The sequence below is a fragment of the Lolium perenne genome, chromosome 1 (assembly GCF_019359855.2).
Source record: "Lolium perenne isolate Kyuss_39 chromosome 1, Kyuss_2.0, whole genome shotgun sequence".
NCBI classification, from domain to species: Eukaryota; Viridiplantae; Streptophyta; class Magnoliopsida; order Poales; family Poaceae; genus Lolium; species Lolium perenne.
This window is the reverse complement of record NC_067244.2, coordinates 26,813,056-26,830,116: the sequence shown is the minus strand read 5'-3', so window position 1 is coordinate 26,830,116 and position 17,061 is coordinate 26,813,056. Positions and strand designations below refer to the sequence as shown.

The 17,061-nt window shown below is 42.9% G+C and overlaps 1 long non-coding RNA gene across 1 annotated transcript; it reads left to right on the top strand.

Moving 5' to 3' along the window:
* Window positions 1–118: 118 nt before the first annotated feature.
* On the top strand, window positions 119–2,455 carry LOC127321792 (uncharacterized). The gene is made up of 2 exons (XR_007864340.2): window positions 119–858; window positions 2,137–2,455. It is a non-coding gene; the product is annotated as an uncharacterized lncRNA (long non-coding RNA).
* The last annotated feature ends 14,606 nt before the right edge of the window (window positions 2,456–17,061 follow it).

Sequence of the window (17,061 nt, the reverse complement as noted above, 5' to 3'; positions counted from 1 at the left end):
TTGTCTTACAAAGTGCTCACGTCTTGGCGGCGTCCGATTATGATCGTGTGGCTTATTCGGTGCAAAGCAGCAGGGACCACGGGATGACAGGCCCACATGCTTCCAGGGTCCAGACTCCTCGTTCCCCTTCGTCTCTCTCCCGCAATCCCCACTCCCTGTCTCGTCCCCCTTCGTCTCCATCTCTGCTCCAGCAATCCAACACCCATGAGAGACAGATTAACCGCCGATCTCGTGGAGGAGAGGCTGCCGACAGCCCCGGAACGAGATCCCGCGCCCTGGTCAAGGACGGCGCTTGTTCCGTCCGCCCGGTCCTGGCCCGCTTGACGCAGCAGACCTGCGCACGGCCACGCTATGTCTTCTCCCCGGCCACCTGCGCCGAACAAGCTGCCATGATTCACTAGGTGCTCCTCCTTTGATCCTTCGCCCTCCACCACCCCGCCTCCATGATCTTCCGCATGGCCGCCTCCAAGGGTCTCCTCCTCCATAGGCCTACTCAAGACCTTCCCCAAATCTGCTCTCCCCCGGCATTCTTCCTCTTGTCCGCCACCGCTGCCATCGCCGACCTCCTTTCGCGCTTGCCGACGGCGTCCCTGTGGTCATGCTCCACCTACCTTCCGCATTCGAGATGACCTCGGGCCCGTCGCGGACAAGGAAATCGACGCATCCGGGGGGCGGGGTGGATGTGTTGAGAGGTGGTCTTTGTCGGCGCTGCCCCGCGATTGAACACGGGGCGAGGCGGACGGCCGTCGTGAGAGGAGCCCAGGAGATATTTGCGGCTCGCCCTCGCCAGTCGATGCGCCCAACCCCTGTTGCCGAGTTGCTAGGCGTCCGAGAGAGAGCTACAACAACTTGTTGCTGGTAAGTTCGTGGGTCTCCTTTGGAGCTCTGCCCGTTTGTTGCTGCGGGGTAGAGTGTTTGCTCGAGGCACCTTTGATTTTTACATCTAATTATTGGTCACGGTGGTGCTGGTCGAGATAGTTAGGTGGCCGTTCTCTAGTTTCTACCTTGGTGATTGTCTAGCAGTGATGGTGGTGCTCTTCTAGTAGTGCACGTGTACTAGCCCTGTTTGTGTTCTTCCACTAGTCATGGTGGTGTTAGTAGTGTTTTCATGCCATTATCTATGTCCTTATGACCTTATCTATGAGTTCAGTTTCAGATTCCACACTGTGTTCATTACATGTGAAGCAAGACACATTAGGATGTAATAATTGTGTGGACACACATATTACGGTTTGTTTGGTTCATTGATCCCTATCTGATTTATGTTTGTTGTTAATTGAGCACTTTAGGATGTAAGAAATATACATACCATTATGAAATCATGAGTATGAGATGTACTTTTTTGTACACATTGGATGTATTTTTTAGGAATTTATTACATGCACCTTACTGTCAATTGATTCTGCGTTGTAACTTTTTTTTCGCGACTCTGAAATACTAGGCTCATACCTTTTAAATTCGTATTGGATGTATTTTTTTAGGAATTATTACATGCAACTTGTAGTGTTAATTGTACCTGTGCTGTACTTTTTTTCGCGAACCTGTAATACTTGGCGCTCTTCTTCGTGATGCTTCGGTTTCGTTGTCTTACTGGTGGAACTTCCTGATTGCTAATATCTGCATTCTTGCCACTTTTGTTACATACGAACAGGCATTTGTCCTTTTATTTGTGCACCGTCGAATTCCTAGAGATACTTCACTTGATTGAAAAACCTACATGCTTAGCATAACAGTTACAATTCTATGAGGTTTCTCCATTGGAAGATGGGTTGGTGTTGATTCAACTTCATCTTCACCACCAGAATGTCACTAGACTCTTTATTCCCTATGGCATCTATTGTTTCTGCCTGTATTGTTCCCAGAAGCAGGTGCAGTCCTGTACCTTGCTCATGCTGGCCTGTAAGATCCTCGACATGATACCGGAGTGTTCAAGTCAATACCACCATTATCAAACCAGAAATCCATTACTGCAAAAGAAAGAACTAGGTTTAGTTTCATATCAGTAGTCAAAACATAGTTTCTCGTAGTAAATGTGTTTGTTTATAAACCCTGCACTTTTACTTCCTACCATAGCTAATTTAATTCCTACCGCAAATACTAATTTTTCCATGCATACTGGTTGCTTTTTATGTGCAGGTAATGCAAGCAACGTTCTTCATATAATGTAAGCAAAGATCGTCATATGAAAACCAATGGACACCCTACTATGCAAGCTATCAAAAAACACTGGAAGATACTTGTACATGTTCCTGGATCAGCCTTTTGGTCCACCAGATAGTTTCCTTTTACTTGCATGTAGTTTCTAGGGATAACTTCTCAACTGATGCTTGCAAAATCTGATGTCTTTGCAAACGGTTTTCTGGTTTTCTTGTGCAAAACCAGATTTTTGCAAACACTTCATGCCAAGGATTAAGAGTTGTTTGACTATTCTATGAATTGGTACCTTAGTGACTCATCTAGATACATTCTACTCGTCATACTTTGCTAACGCAGACAGTCCATGCAAACATCTTTTCATCATTTTTACATTGCAAAAAATGAATGATTCCTTATACAGGCAAAGGAGAAGGTTCTGCCATCTATAACATTTTCTTACACAAAATATGCATATTTCTTACATGTTAGGTTCACAGATCCTGCACACAAGTACAGTACTTATAGATGTATAAACCTGAACCTGACAGATTTTTTTACATCCTAACGAACTGAGTCAGATGCAGCTTTCAAAATATTTGCATCTCTGGTCCGGCTGAAACAAACAGACAGACCGGAAATCTCCTGTCTAACCCTAGTCAAAGCTAATGACTTCTAGTTGAGAGACATTATTCTTACATGTCGTGGGGGTTTGGTACACAGATTCCCTGTAATTTTCTGCACATGGGCACTTATAGATGTATAATCCTAAACTATGATCAAACTTTTGCACACTTTAATACATGAACAGCTTTGTTACATCAAACTACATCAAGGGGGGAGGGGGGATACAGATCTGGAGATGCAGGACTTTACTTTCTTCAGGTTTTTGCCCAACACGTTGGATGGAATTTTATTTTCCCTAGTTTTTTTTGCTTTTTTTTTTGCTTGATTGCCTGTAATTTTCTGGTCCTGGACCACTGTACTGTAGTCGCCGTGGTTTTTTCCCACTCGCGCGTCCGCATGCTGAATCCCAGCCGGAAAATGGCCGGATCGCTTTCTGTTACACGTCGCTGTCCACTTTCCATTTCGGGAATAATTTTGGTTAAGACAAGGGGGGCACCGGTTAAGACAACCTGGTAACCGCGCACCCCCTAGCCACGTCCTTTTTTTTATTTGACTCGTCCATTAATTAAGTAGAAAGTCACTCGTCCATTAATTAAGCAAAAAGTCACTCGTCCCTCTATATCCCCACGTAGCTGGACAGCAAGACGGAGACCAAAGCGCCGCCGACCCGCACCCCACGGACACACACCTCATGTGCGGCAACAGCGCCACCGCCACACAGGAGCCACCACCGCCCCCCAAAACTAGACAAAAGGAGCCCAGCGAGTTCTGCTGCCACCACCCACACCACGCGGGGATGAAGTTGATCCACACCGCTGCTGCCAACGGAGCTCACCGAAGCAGAGCACCGCGGGCGCCGCCAACCGCCACACAGAGGGGGCTTCGACGAAAGCCAACAGGGGGATCCAAGACATAGAGCCGGTGGTTGCATAACGCAAGCTCCCCGATCCAGCCGCCCCTCGCAACCACAGTGGCCGCCGAACCGCCAAGATATCCCGGGGCCGCCACCCCGCTATCCAGCTCCACTGAAATCCGCACCGACCAGGGTCTGGCGCCCTTGCAATCGAAGGAGAGGCGCACCACGCACCAGCCAGCGCCCCTCCGCATCAGCCACAGCCGCCTCCTGGCCCTCGCGCGCGCCTCTGCCACGCCTTACCTCCGACACGCCCCGGACGCGCACAGCCTCGCACGCCTAGCTACGCCCGCGACTCGGCCGCTGCCCGCGCCCGGCCTCCGGTCCCCAGCATGGAGGCCTCCCTCCAAAACCGCAATGTGGGAGCCGAGAGGGACTAGGTCCCCGCTGCCCCCTTCACCAGCGTTTTGTCTGGCTGCAACCTCAGGGGCGACGAGGGGAGAGAGAGGGAGAGGAGGGGTTGCAGCGGGGAAGCTAGGGTTTGCTCCCATGACGTCCGAAGGAGGCGGCGGCGAGGAACTAGGGTTTGCTCCCCTGTTGCCCGGAGGAGGCGACGAGAGGAGCTCCTTGTTATCCCTTCTTAGTTAATTACGCTGGTCCACATTTATGTTTCATTAACAAATTCAGAATTTGACCTTTCTAGAGATGGGATTGTTCTACAAGATCAAAAAACCAACTTCAGTTTGCAAGCATTTTTCACGGAAAGTCCACCGATCGATAATCATGCAGTATAAAGAAATCAGAAAATAATAAAAATTATAAAAAGGTCCATCGACCACCTAGCGATGACTAGACACTAGCTTGAGCCGAAAGCACGCGCCGTCGTCACCCCTCCATCACAAGAGCCATGCAAAGCTTGTTTAGTAGAGCTTATCGTATTAAACAAACGAGAAGTCGCCGTGCTAAGGTCTCAAAGGACCAGCGCACCAAAGCAACAACCATTGCCAAAGATGAAACTCGTATATCGAAAGACCCGTACCTAAAATTACACCAACGAATAGGAACACCGGCTGGATCCCGGAGATCCGTGGGACACAACTCCACGCGCCCTCTGCCAGATCTAGAAGCACCACCAGAGCGAGAATAGGATGGGGGGCCTTATTCTGACTTCATGATGTAGCCGTCGCCTCACCATCTCGAAGAAGGCACTGAAAAACCTAAATAAAGAACGAAAATGTCCCGCCAACAAGGGGTCGTGCTCCACCACGCCTCTAAGGCCCCAAGGCCACTCAAGATGGAGTGAACCGGCGACATCGCTGGCAAGGGAGACGGAATCCTTGTTGGGTGTAGCGTCGCGGAAAGGATCGCCTCCGTGGCTCTCTTCCTCATGTACCGTTTCGTATGCCTCTTCAGTTCAGTTTGCAAGCATGATGGTGAAAACTGTTGACTTAGGGTACTCTCTCTCCCGGGTCGCTCTCGCGCGAGCGGCTCCGGAGAGCCCCAAACTGTCGGAGATATGCCCAACAGGCAATAATAAAAGTGTTTATTGTTATATCTTAGTGTTCATGATAAATGTTTACATCCCATGCTATAATTGTATTAACCGGAAACATTAATACTTGTGTGTTTTGTAAACATAAAGGAGTCCCTAGTAAGCCTCTTGTTAAACTAGCTTGTTGATTAATAGATGATCATGGTTTCCTGATCATGAACATTGGATGTTATTAATAACAAGATCATATCATTAGGTGAATGATGTGATGGACATACACCCATAGTAAGCGTAGCATATGATCAAGTCATTTAGTTCTTCGTGCTTCAAGCTTTAATATGCATAGTAACTTAATTCTTCGACCATGAGATCATGTTAATCACCTACACCGGATGGATGCTTTGATAACACCAAACACTACTGCGTAAATGGGTTGTTATAAAGGTGGCATTAAGTGTTCAAAAAATAAAGGGTTGAGGCACTTGTATCAATAGTGGGATTTGTCCATCCTAATGACAGATAGATATACTCTGGGCCCTCTCGATGGATTGATATCTAATTAGCTTGCCATATCACGGTACGAGTAAAGAGTACTTATCAGTAACGAGGTTGAACTAGGTATGGAGATACCGATGATCAAACTTCGGATAAGTAAAATATCGCGAGACAAAGGGAATTGTTATTTTATGTGAATGGTTCTTTTGATCACGAAGTCATCGTTGAATATGTGGGAGCTATTATGGATCTCCAGGTCCCGCTATTAGTTATTGATTGGAGAGGAGTCTCGATCATGTTCGCATAGTTCTCGAACCGTAGGGTGACACACTTAAGGTTTGATGTCGTTTTAAGTTGATATGGAATATGGAATGGAGTTCGAATGTTGTTCGGAGTCTCGGATGGGATCCAGGACATCACGAGGAGTTTCGGAATGGTCCGAAGAATAAAATCCATATATAGGAAGTCAATTTCCAAGTTTGGAAATGATCCGGTGCATTTATGGAAGACGCTAGAATGTTCTAGAATCTTCCGGAAGAAATCACCATGGAAGGTGGAGTCCCGGATGGACTCCACCAATCCTAGGCCAACCAAAGGGGAAGGTGGAGTCCATGGTGGACTCCACCACCATGGCCGGCCATAGGGGAAGGAAAGGGAGGAGTCCCACTTCCCCTAGGTTTCACCAATATGGAAGTTTTTGAGTTGGACTCTTATTCGGATTTTGGGCAAACCCTAGGGGGTTCCACCTATATAATGAGGAAGGAGAGGGAGAGGGCTGGATACCTCTTGAGCCGCACCACCAAGGGCACCCAAGGTCGGCGCCCAAGTGCCATCCTCTCTCCCAAACCCTAGTTACTCCCTCCTTCTTCTTCTTCTCTCGCGGTGCTTACGGCGAAGCGCTGCCGGAGATCTCCACCACCACCGTCACCATGCCGTCGTGCTGGCGGTATTCCGAGGAGGATCTACTACATCCTCTGCCCGTTGGAACGGGGAGAAGGACGTCGTCATCAACACCATATGTGTGACCGAGTGCGGAGGTGCTGCCCGATTGTGGCACCGTCAAGATCTTCTACGCACTTTTGAAAGCGACAAGCGATCTACTACATCCACCATGATATTTATCTCGTTAACGCTTAGCGATCTTCAAGGGTATGTTGATCTTCACCTCGTTGCTACCATATACTAGATTAGATCTTGGCTTGTTATTCGTTCTTGCGGTAGAAACTTTTTTGTTTTCTATGCTACGAATCCCTACAGTGGTATCAGAGCCGTGTCTATGCATAGATTGGTTGCACGAGTAGAACACAATGGTTTTGTGGGCGTTGATGCTTTTGTTGTCTCTTGTTATGTGTACTTTGCATCTTGCGGTATGGTGGGGTGAAGCGGCCTGGGCTAACTTTACATGACCACGTTCATGAGACTTGCTCCACGCTTGACATGTAACTTGTATTGCATAAGTGGCTTTGCGGGTGTCTGTCTCTCTCACCATAGTTAAGATTCAATTTACTATTTCAATTGACAACACTAGTATCAGCGTTGTGGTTCATGTTCGTAGGTAGATTGGATCTTACTCGAAAACCCTAAACCACTTAAAATATGCAAACCAAATTAGAGGCGTCTAACTTGTTTTTGCAGGGTTTGGTGATGTGATATGGCCATGATGTGATGATGAATATGTATGAGATGATCATTATTATATTATGGCAACCGGCAAGAGCCTTATGGTTGTCTTTATATTTCATGTTGTAGTATTATTTCAAAGTAGTTGTAATAGTTGCTACACACGGTGAACAACCGTGAAGACAACGCCATGGACCTTGACGCTACACCGACGATGATGGAGATCATGCCCGTTGATGATGGAGATCATGTCCGTGCTTTGGAGATGAAGATCAAAGGCGCATATACTAAAGGGCCATATCATATAACATTATGAATTACATGTGATGTTAATCCTTTTATGCATCTTATATCGCTTAGATCGCGACGGTTGCATTATAAGATGATCCCTCTCACTAAAAATCAAGATAATAAAATGTTCGTCCATAGTTAGCATCGTTGCTAAGACTCGTTGTTTCGAAGCATCACGTGATGATCGGGTGTGATAGACTCAACGTGTGCATACAACGGGTGCAAGCCAGATTTGCACATGCGGAAACTAGGGTTTGACTTGATGAGCCTAGCATGTACAGACATGGCCTCGAAACACGACAGACCGAAAGGTTAAGCATGAATCCTATAGATGATATGATGAACATGTGGATGTTCGCCATTGAAACTACATCATATCACGTGATGATCAGATTTGGTGTAGTGGATTTGGTTTGTGTAATCACTAAGACAATGCGAGGGATATTGTTTTGAGTGGGAGTTCACCTAGTTAATTTAAGAATTAATAGTAAACTCAAATTTATCCTGAACAAAGTCTAAATTGTATTTGAATTAAATTTTATAGAATTGGCATCCATTTTCTACTTTACGATAGGCTTATATTTGAGATAGAAATATTGTTAAATCTGACAAGTAACTTTACGGACTGGTACCATATTGTTAAAGAATCAAGAAATGATTAAGTTCTATAGCAAAATTTTTGGTAATCCTCAAAATTGTTGATTCGAAAAGCAATGGTTTCAATTAGTATCTAAAATTATCTTGTCTCCGTGAAACTTGATGTTCAAATCCGTTTGAAAAGAAAGGAGCTGAAAAGTTTGTTTTCAGAAATAAGCAAGGTGTGAGATATATGTGATATCTAAGACCTTATTACAAGATAATAGAATATAATTTAGTGAGACTACATAAACTCATAAGTTTTATGGGAATGTATGAAGGTTGAAGACGCTAGACGTCTCGATCCTCCAACTAGTTGGGCACTAATGTTATTCGCATATCCATGTAAGCCATAGTAGCTTCATCATGAAGTTGTCATGATTTGATGGATAAAATTATGAGTGAAATTGTTTATCACATTAAAAAGTTACTAATAGTGAAATCCGGAACACTTGTCATGTGATGATCAACTTCAAAGTGAGAATCTTAAGGTTATTGGTATTTGACCAACAAGCCTAGAAGTTATTGATGTTGAAGTGTTTTCTGGAATATGAGGAAAGTCGAAAGAGAAACTACAAAAAGGATTTTGGCATAAATAAAGAAAAGACTAGAAAGTCTAGCTCAGGTGTATATAGATGATATACATGTTATAAGTGTATTCTTTGATTGGTCACACAATGAAGTTCTTGGGTATTGTACCATATTGGTTGGTATGAGATGTCATACAACACAACGCAATACAAGAATACAATGGCCTAAGTGACTGATAAGGAATCTGGTAATAATGCACGTCTGGAACAAAATAAAGTGTTATTATGTTCGTCGTTGGCATTCTACCTAGCCCTTCAGATTTATAATAAAGAATTTAATAATTTTTATTTTGCTCCGGTAAAATGAAAACAATGAGTTGTTCAAATTATGACCTTACTCCATATACGATGGATAGATTATTATAAATCTTAATGGTGAAACACACATGCATAACACTGACGCTAAAATGACATAAAGCAAATGATTTGAATTCCACTTATTTGTGGAACCGTCATTTAGGTCATGTTAGAAAGGAACGCATGAAGAAACTCCATGCAAATGGATTTTTTGAGTCATTTGATTTTTGAATCATTTGGCACTTGAAAATCTTTTCTAAAGAAAATGACTGAAATACCGTTCATAGGCCAAGAGTTGAACGGACAACTAACTTAGTGGAAACATACATGATGATGTATGTGGTTCGTTGGGCATAGTTGTGTGCGGATGATTCTTTTACTTCATGAAAACTTCCAACAATGAATTGAATGTATATATATGGATATATTTATTCGATGAGGAAGAAGTTTAAAACATTTGAATAGATTCAAATAAGTTTCAGCATAAAGTAGAAATCATCATAATAGAAAAGTCAAATATCTATAATTGGATCAAGGTGAAAATATTTGAATTACGAGTTTTAGCGAACATCTAAGGGAGTTACGAAATTGTTCCACAACTCACGTTTCTTGGAACACCATAGTTAAGATGGAGTATTCGAAAGACGTATCCAAACCTTGTTGGATTAATGATGAGATAAAATAAATAATGTAATCATGTACTTAATGTGATTAGAAGGTTTCATTGAAAATTAACTTCAATGAGAAGATATGGACTAAAAACATATTTAGCGTCAAGATCTATGAAGATAGATTGAAACGCATAATAAGTTTAAGTCAAAGTACATAGAATGAATATTGAAGTAGTTCAATATCAAAATATTAAGAAGGTGTTCTGATACGTCCAAAACGTATCTACTTTCCCGAACACTTTTGCTATTGTTTTGCCTCTAATTTGTGTATTTTGGATACAACTAACACGGACTAACGTTGTTTTCAGCAGAATTGCTCTGGTATCTCGTTTTTGTGCAGAAACTCAACTTTCAGGAAAATCCCCGGGATTAATTCCAATGGGCCTATTTTTATAGAAGAGGGACGGAGCCAGAAGACCAGAAGGAGGGGGGCCACGAGGCGGCCACCCCACCAGGCGGCACGGTGGGCCCCTGGGCCGCGCCGCCTGATACGTCTCCAACGTATCGATAATTTCTTATGTTCCATGCTACTTTTATGATGATACTCACATGTTTTATACATACTTTATGTCATATTTATGCATTTTCTGGCACTAACCTATTAACAAGATGCCGAAGAGCCAGTTGCTGTTTTCTGCTATTTTTGGTTTTAAAAATCCTAGTAAGGAAATATTCTCGGAATTGGACGAAATCAACGCCCAGGGGCCTATTTTTCCACGAAACTTCCAGAACACCGAAAGGGAAGCGAAGTGGGGCGACGAGGCGCCGCCACACTAGGGCGGCGCGGCCCAGGAGGGGCCCGTGCGGCCCTAGCGTGTGGGGCCCCCGTCTGCCCTCCGACTCCGCCCTTCCGCCTACATAAGCCTTCGTCGATAATAGTTCCAGTACCGAGAGCCACGATACGGAAAACCTTCCAGAGAACGCCGCCGCTAATCCCATCTCGGGGGATTCAGGAGATCGCCTCCGGCACCCTGCCGGAGAGGGAAATCATCTCCCGGAGGACTCTTCACCGCCATGGGCCTCCGGAGTGATGTGTGAGTACTTCACCCCTGGACTATGGGTCCATAGCAGTAGCTAGATGGTCGTCTTCTCCTAATTGTGCTATCATTGTTAGATCTTGTGAGCTACCTAACATGATCAAGATCATCTATTTGTAATGCTACATGTTGCGTTTGTTGGAATCCGATGAATAATGAATACTATGCTATGTTGATTATCAATCTATTATCTATGTGTTGTTTATGATCTTGCATGCTCTCCGTTATTAGTAGAGGCTCTGGCCAAGTCATTACTTGTAACTCCAAGAGGGAGTATTTATGCTCGATAGTGGGTTCATGCCTCCATTAAATCTGGGACAGTGACAGAAAGTTCTAAGGTTGTGGATGTGCTGTTGCCACTAGGGATAAAACATCAATGCTATGTCTAAGGATGTATTTGTTGATTACATTACGCACCATACTTAATGCAATTGTCTGTTGTTTGCAACTTAATACTGGAGGGGGTTCGGATGATAACCTGAAGGTGGACTTTTTAGGCATAGATGCATGCTGGATAGCGGTCTATGTACTTTGTCGTAATGCCCAATTAAATCTCACAATACTCATCATAACATGTATGTGCATGGTCATGCCCTCTTTATTTGTCAATTGCCCAACTGTAATTTGTTCACCCAACATGCTATTTATCTTATGGGAGAGACACCACTAGTGAACTATGGACCCCGGTCCATTCTTTACATCGAATACAATCAACTGCAATACTCGTTCTACTGTTCTCTGCAAACATCATCATCCACACTATACATCTAATCCTTTGTTACAACAAGCCGGTGAGATTGACAACCTCATTGTCACGTTGGGGCAAAGTAATTTGGTTGTGTTGTGCAGGTTCCATGTTGGCGCCGGAATCCCTGGTGTTGCGCCGCACTACACTCCGCCACCATCAACCTTCAACGTACTTCTTGGCTCCTACTGGTTCGATAAACCTTGGTTTCTTACTGAGGGAAAACTTGCTGCTATACGCATCACACCTTCCTCTTGGGGTTCCCAACGGACGCGTGCTGTACGCGTATCACCGCCCTATGGTGGCGGCGCCTCGGGCAACCCCAGGTGCCTCCCCTTCGACTACTTAAAGGCTTCGACCTAAAAACGCACGGGGGTTAGACGAAATCACCAGAAGACATCCAGAACACCACCGCCATCGCGAAACTCTGTCTCAAGACCAGAAACTCCGTTCTGGCACTCCGCCGGGACGGGGAATTGGAGGAGATCATCGCCATCATCACCACCGACGCCTCTCCATCGACCAGCCATGTTTCCCCCATCCATGTGTGAGTAATTCCCCCGCTGTAGGCTGAAGGGGATGGTAGGGATTGGATGATATTGGTCATGTAATAGCATAAGATTGTTAGGGCATAGTGCCTAGTGTCCGTAATTGGTACTTTTATGATATTGTTGCAACTTGTTATGCTTAATGCTTGTCACTAGGGCCCGAGTGCCATGATCTCAGATCTGAACATGTTATTGTTTCATGATGATATTCATTGTTTTATGATCTTACCTGCAAGTTGTATACACGTATTGTTGTCCGGAACCCGAGGCCCCAGAGTGACAGAAATTGGGACAACCGAAGGGGAAGGCGGTGATATGAGGATCACATGTGTTCACGGAGTGTTAATGCTTTGCTCCGGTGCTCTATTAAAAGGAGTACCTTAATTTCCAGTAGATTCCCTAGAGGTCCGGCTGCCACCGGCTGGTAGGACAAAATATGTTGTGCAAGTTTCTCATTGCGAGCACGTACGACTAAATATGAAACACATGCCTATGGATTGATTAGTACTTAGATACCGTTTTATTACTACCTGCAAATGCCCTAACTTGATTGTTACATGAGTTTCTCTCATCCATGCAACGCCCGTTCATCCATCCATGTGCCTACAGTATTTTAATCCTGCTGTTTACTATAATCACTACTGCTGTCTTTGTTACATTGCTGCTAATATTTCACTACTGCTACTGTTATAAAACTGTTGCTACTGATAAACTCTTGCGAGCAAGTCTGTTTTCAGGTGCAGCTGAATTGACAACTCCGCTGTTAAGGCTTACAAATATTCTTTGGCTCCCCTTGTGTCGAATCAATAAATTGGGTATTACTTCCCTCGAAGACTGTTGCGATCCCCTATACTTGTGGGTCATCAAGACTATTTTCTGGCGCCGTTGCCGGGGAGCATAGCTTTATTTGCAAGTTCACTTGGATTGATATTGTTCGCTGCAAATTCTCCATCATGGGTAAACCTCGCGATACTAAAGTCGCCATATTACCATCCACTACAAGAAAAAGGTACAACTCTGAGTACCTCTGCTGCTCTTGATTCACCATCTGTGATAAGTCAACTTGTTTCACCACCACAAGCTTCACATGCTGGTACTTCTGCTGAATCTGAAAATTCTTATAATATTGATGATGCTTCTGCTGTGCTTGATGATAGTGGTTCGTTAGGATCTTTTCTAGATGCTACAATTGCTAGGTCTAGACAAATTGAAAATACTGAAACTCCTAATGAAAATATTGTTACACCTGTTAATTCACCTGAGTCTGTTGAACACTCTAGTGATGATCTTGATGAAGATTATGTGGAACTTGATGATGATTTCATTGATAAATGCAATGCTACTACTGATGCAAGTAAAATTAAAAAGCTTCTTGCACAACATACTGTTAGATATAAACTGTCTCCTGATCCTAAATTTGCCACATCTCCTATAAACATTAAGGATAAGGATTATGATTTTTCTCTTGATCTATCTCATATATCTATTGTTGATAAAACACATTTTTGTGGTACTGAAAAACAAAGTGCTGTAGAACACATGAATGAACTTTCAACTTTGAGTAGCTTGTTTTCTGATGATATCAAGAAGCGTACTTATTTTGTTGCTAAAATTTTTCCTTTCTCATTAAAGGATGATGCTAAAACTTGCTATAATAGTTTGCCTCCTGATTCTATTGATAGCCCAAGTGGTTTGCTTGATGTTTTCTTTCGTAAATACTTTCTGCTAGTGCTCAACATGCTGCTTTGCAGAAAATTTATAGTTTTGACCAGGGAGATGGAGAGAAATTGCCTGAAGCTTGGGCGAGATTTTGCTCTCTTATCAGAGCTCGACCTGGACATGATTTGGAAAAGCATGATTTACTTGATATATTTTATAGTGGACTAACCATTGAGTCTAGGGCATACTGGATAGTTGTGTTGGTTGTGTTTTTAGGAAAAGAACTCCGGACGAAGCCGAAGAATTATTGGCTAGAATAGGCAGGAACCACGATGATTAGACTACACCTGAACCAACCCCGACACCAATATTGAAGAAAAGGGGTTTGATTAAATTAAATGATGAAGATATGAGGGAAGCCAAGAAATCTCTTAAGGAAAAAGGTATTAAATATGAAGATGTGAAGAATTTACCTCCCATAGAAGATTTATGTAAGATAACTCCCCCTTCATCCATGATTGAGGTACACTCTCTTCAACGCTTTACTAGGGAAGATATTCTGTATTCAAAACCTCCTGCTCAATGCTTAGATGAGTTTGATAATTATATTGTTAAGCAAGAAAATTTTAATATGAGAGTAGAGAATCATTTAATGGAAAATTCTCAAGCTATTAGTAAATTGCATGATATTGTGGAGAGAACCTCCAATGATGTTAAGATGCTTGTTAAACATTTTCATATGGTTCAAACTCAAATTGATCAACTCACTAAAGTGCAAAATGACTTGTTAAAAAATAGTTCTAAAGAAAAACATGCTTATGAAGTAACAACTAGAGGCGGTGTTTCCACTCAGGATCCTCTATATCCAGAAGGGCATCCCAAAAGAGTTGAACAAGATTCTCAACGAACTGAACCTAGTGCTCCTTCTAAGAAAAAGAAGAAGAAACATAAAACTATTGTAGAATCCTCTGAGCCTGTTAATGATCCTAATAGTATTTCTATTTCTGATGCTGAAACTGAAAGTGGTAATGAACATGATAAAGATAATGATAAGAATGATGCTTCTGATAAAGAAGAAGTTGAAGATGAACCTGAAAAGCATGCTAAAAATAAAAAGTATACTAAAGAAGATTTTATTGCTAAGAAACATGGTAATGAAAGGGAACCTTGGGTTCAAAAGCAAATGTCTTTTCCTGCTAAGAAACTAAAATCAAAGGAAGAAGAACACTATAATAAATTTTGTGATTGGATGAAACCTTTTGTTCTTGCAAACCCCTTTGACTGATGCTATTAAATTGCCTCCTTATTCAAAGTATATGAAAGATATTATCTCTAACAAAAGGAAAATTCCTAATGAGGAGATTTCCACTATGCTTGCTAATTACTCTTTCAATGGCAAAGTTCCAAAGAAGATGGGCGACCCAGGTATACCGACTATTCCTTGTTCCATCAAGAATAATTATGTTAGAACCGCTCTATGTGATTTGGGAGCGGGTGTTAGTGTTATGCCTTTTTCTCTTTATAAGAGACTTTATTTAGATAAGTTGATACCAACTGATATATCTTTGCAAATGGCTGATAAATCTACTGCTATTCCTGTTGGTATATGTGAGGATGTTCCTGTTCAAGTTACTACTAATTGCTTAATATTAACTGATTTTGTTGTGTTGGAAATGCCTGAAGATGATAACATGTCTATTATTCTTGGGAGACCTTTTCTTAACACCGCAGGGGCTGTTATTGATTGCAATAAAGGAAAAGTTACTTTCAGTGTTGATGACAAGGAGCATACTGTTTATTTTCCCAAGAGGATTGATAAAGTATGTGGAGTTAATAAAATTTCTAATGTGAGAACTATCAAAGTGAGAGTTATTGATTGTCCTATATATGAGCCTAAAGAAGGTTATCAAAATATTATGATTGGATCCATATCAATACAATTCAAGGTAACATGATTGATTTAATTGAGGTTTATTTCTTCTTATGCTATGTAAAATTTATTTGGTGGCAAGACTTGATCAACCTTGTTAACAAATACATTTTATATGCATAGAGGAACTAAACAACATTTCTTTCTTCCTCCACTTGTTTTACTCGCTGTAGCACAATTTGATTTGCAAGATGCTTTAGTTGTTTAAAGATTTCAAAATCTTTTTCTGCCCAGTAATAATAATTTTAACACCCAGAAATGTGCATTTTTCAAAGTTTTCAAAAATTTACAAAAATTATACCGTTGGTCTTATTTTTCGAAGAGCTACACAGGAGCACACAGGGATGACCAGTGGGGCACCCCAGGGCTGCCCCCCATGTGCCGGCGCGGCCAAGGAGGGGGGCGCGCCACCCTGTGGTGTGGGCCCCTCCTTGCCCCACTAACTCATCTCTTCCTCCCATTTCACTCTCTCTCCCGAAAAAACTCGTACCAACTTTCTCTCACTCGCGTTTTTGCTCAAGAGCTCAGGATTTTTCGATCTCTTTGCTCAGCCCAGATTTCTGTCTGAAATTTGGCACATTTGCTCTCCAGTATGTGACTCCTCCGATTATCCAAATAGAATTTTGTTTGGTTAAGTATATCTTGAATATTTTGCTGCTATAGGTAACATGTTTAGTGAGCTTGCATGCTTGTTCTAAGTTGTAAAAATTAGTTTTGATGCATGTTTAGTACTCTACCAAGTTCCTATAGTAGTTTCCCTCAATTATATCACTACAAGAAAAGTTGCCATGGCCGACGAAGTTGAAGTCGCGCCGTGGTTGCTGGTGTACCATGGCCGACGATTTTGGGTCCCTCCGTGGTGCATGTCAAAACTTTTTTTTTCTCGTTTTTGAGGCCACCTAGCCCGACGAAAGCGGCCAAAACGTCGCGTATGGTGGCCCGGGACGTGGTGCATCTCGAAATCTCGGGTTCGCCGGCCGAGTCAACGCAAATCCGCACCGCCGAGGGATGTAGGGCCCAGATGGCAGCCTCTCTGGCATTGTTTTTTTTCTCGATCGCGCCATCTCGTTCAACGTTCTCCGATCGAGCCGTTTACGATGCAGGATCATGGGTCCCGCATGTCATCCTCTATGAACCAAAATTCTTTCTATTCTTGGATTTTTTTTGACCCCCTGATTTCTGGCTACTTCATTTTTCTTTTGATCCCTTGCCGCCTTGGAAACGTTGAGACCGCTGCTGCTAAATGGGACCCGCATGTCATCCTCTATGTGCAATCAACTTTCTTTTCTTGGAGTTTTTTTTGGCACCTCATATTTGGTCACTTGCCTTTTTTTTCGATCTCCTGCCGCCTCTCAAACGGTGATACCGCTGCTGCTAAATGGGACCCGCATGTCATCCTCTATGTACTATAAAACTTTCTTTTCTTGGATTTTTTTG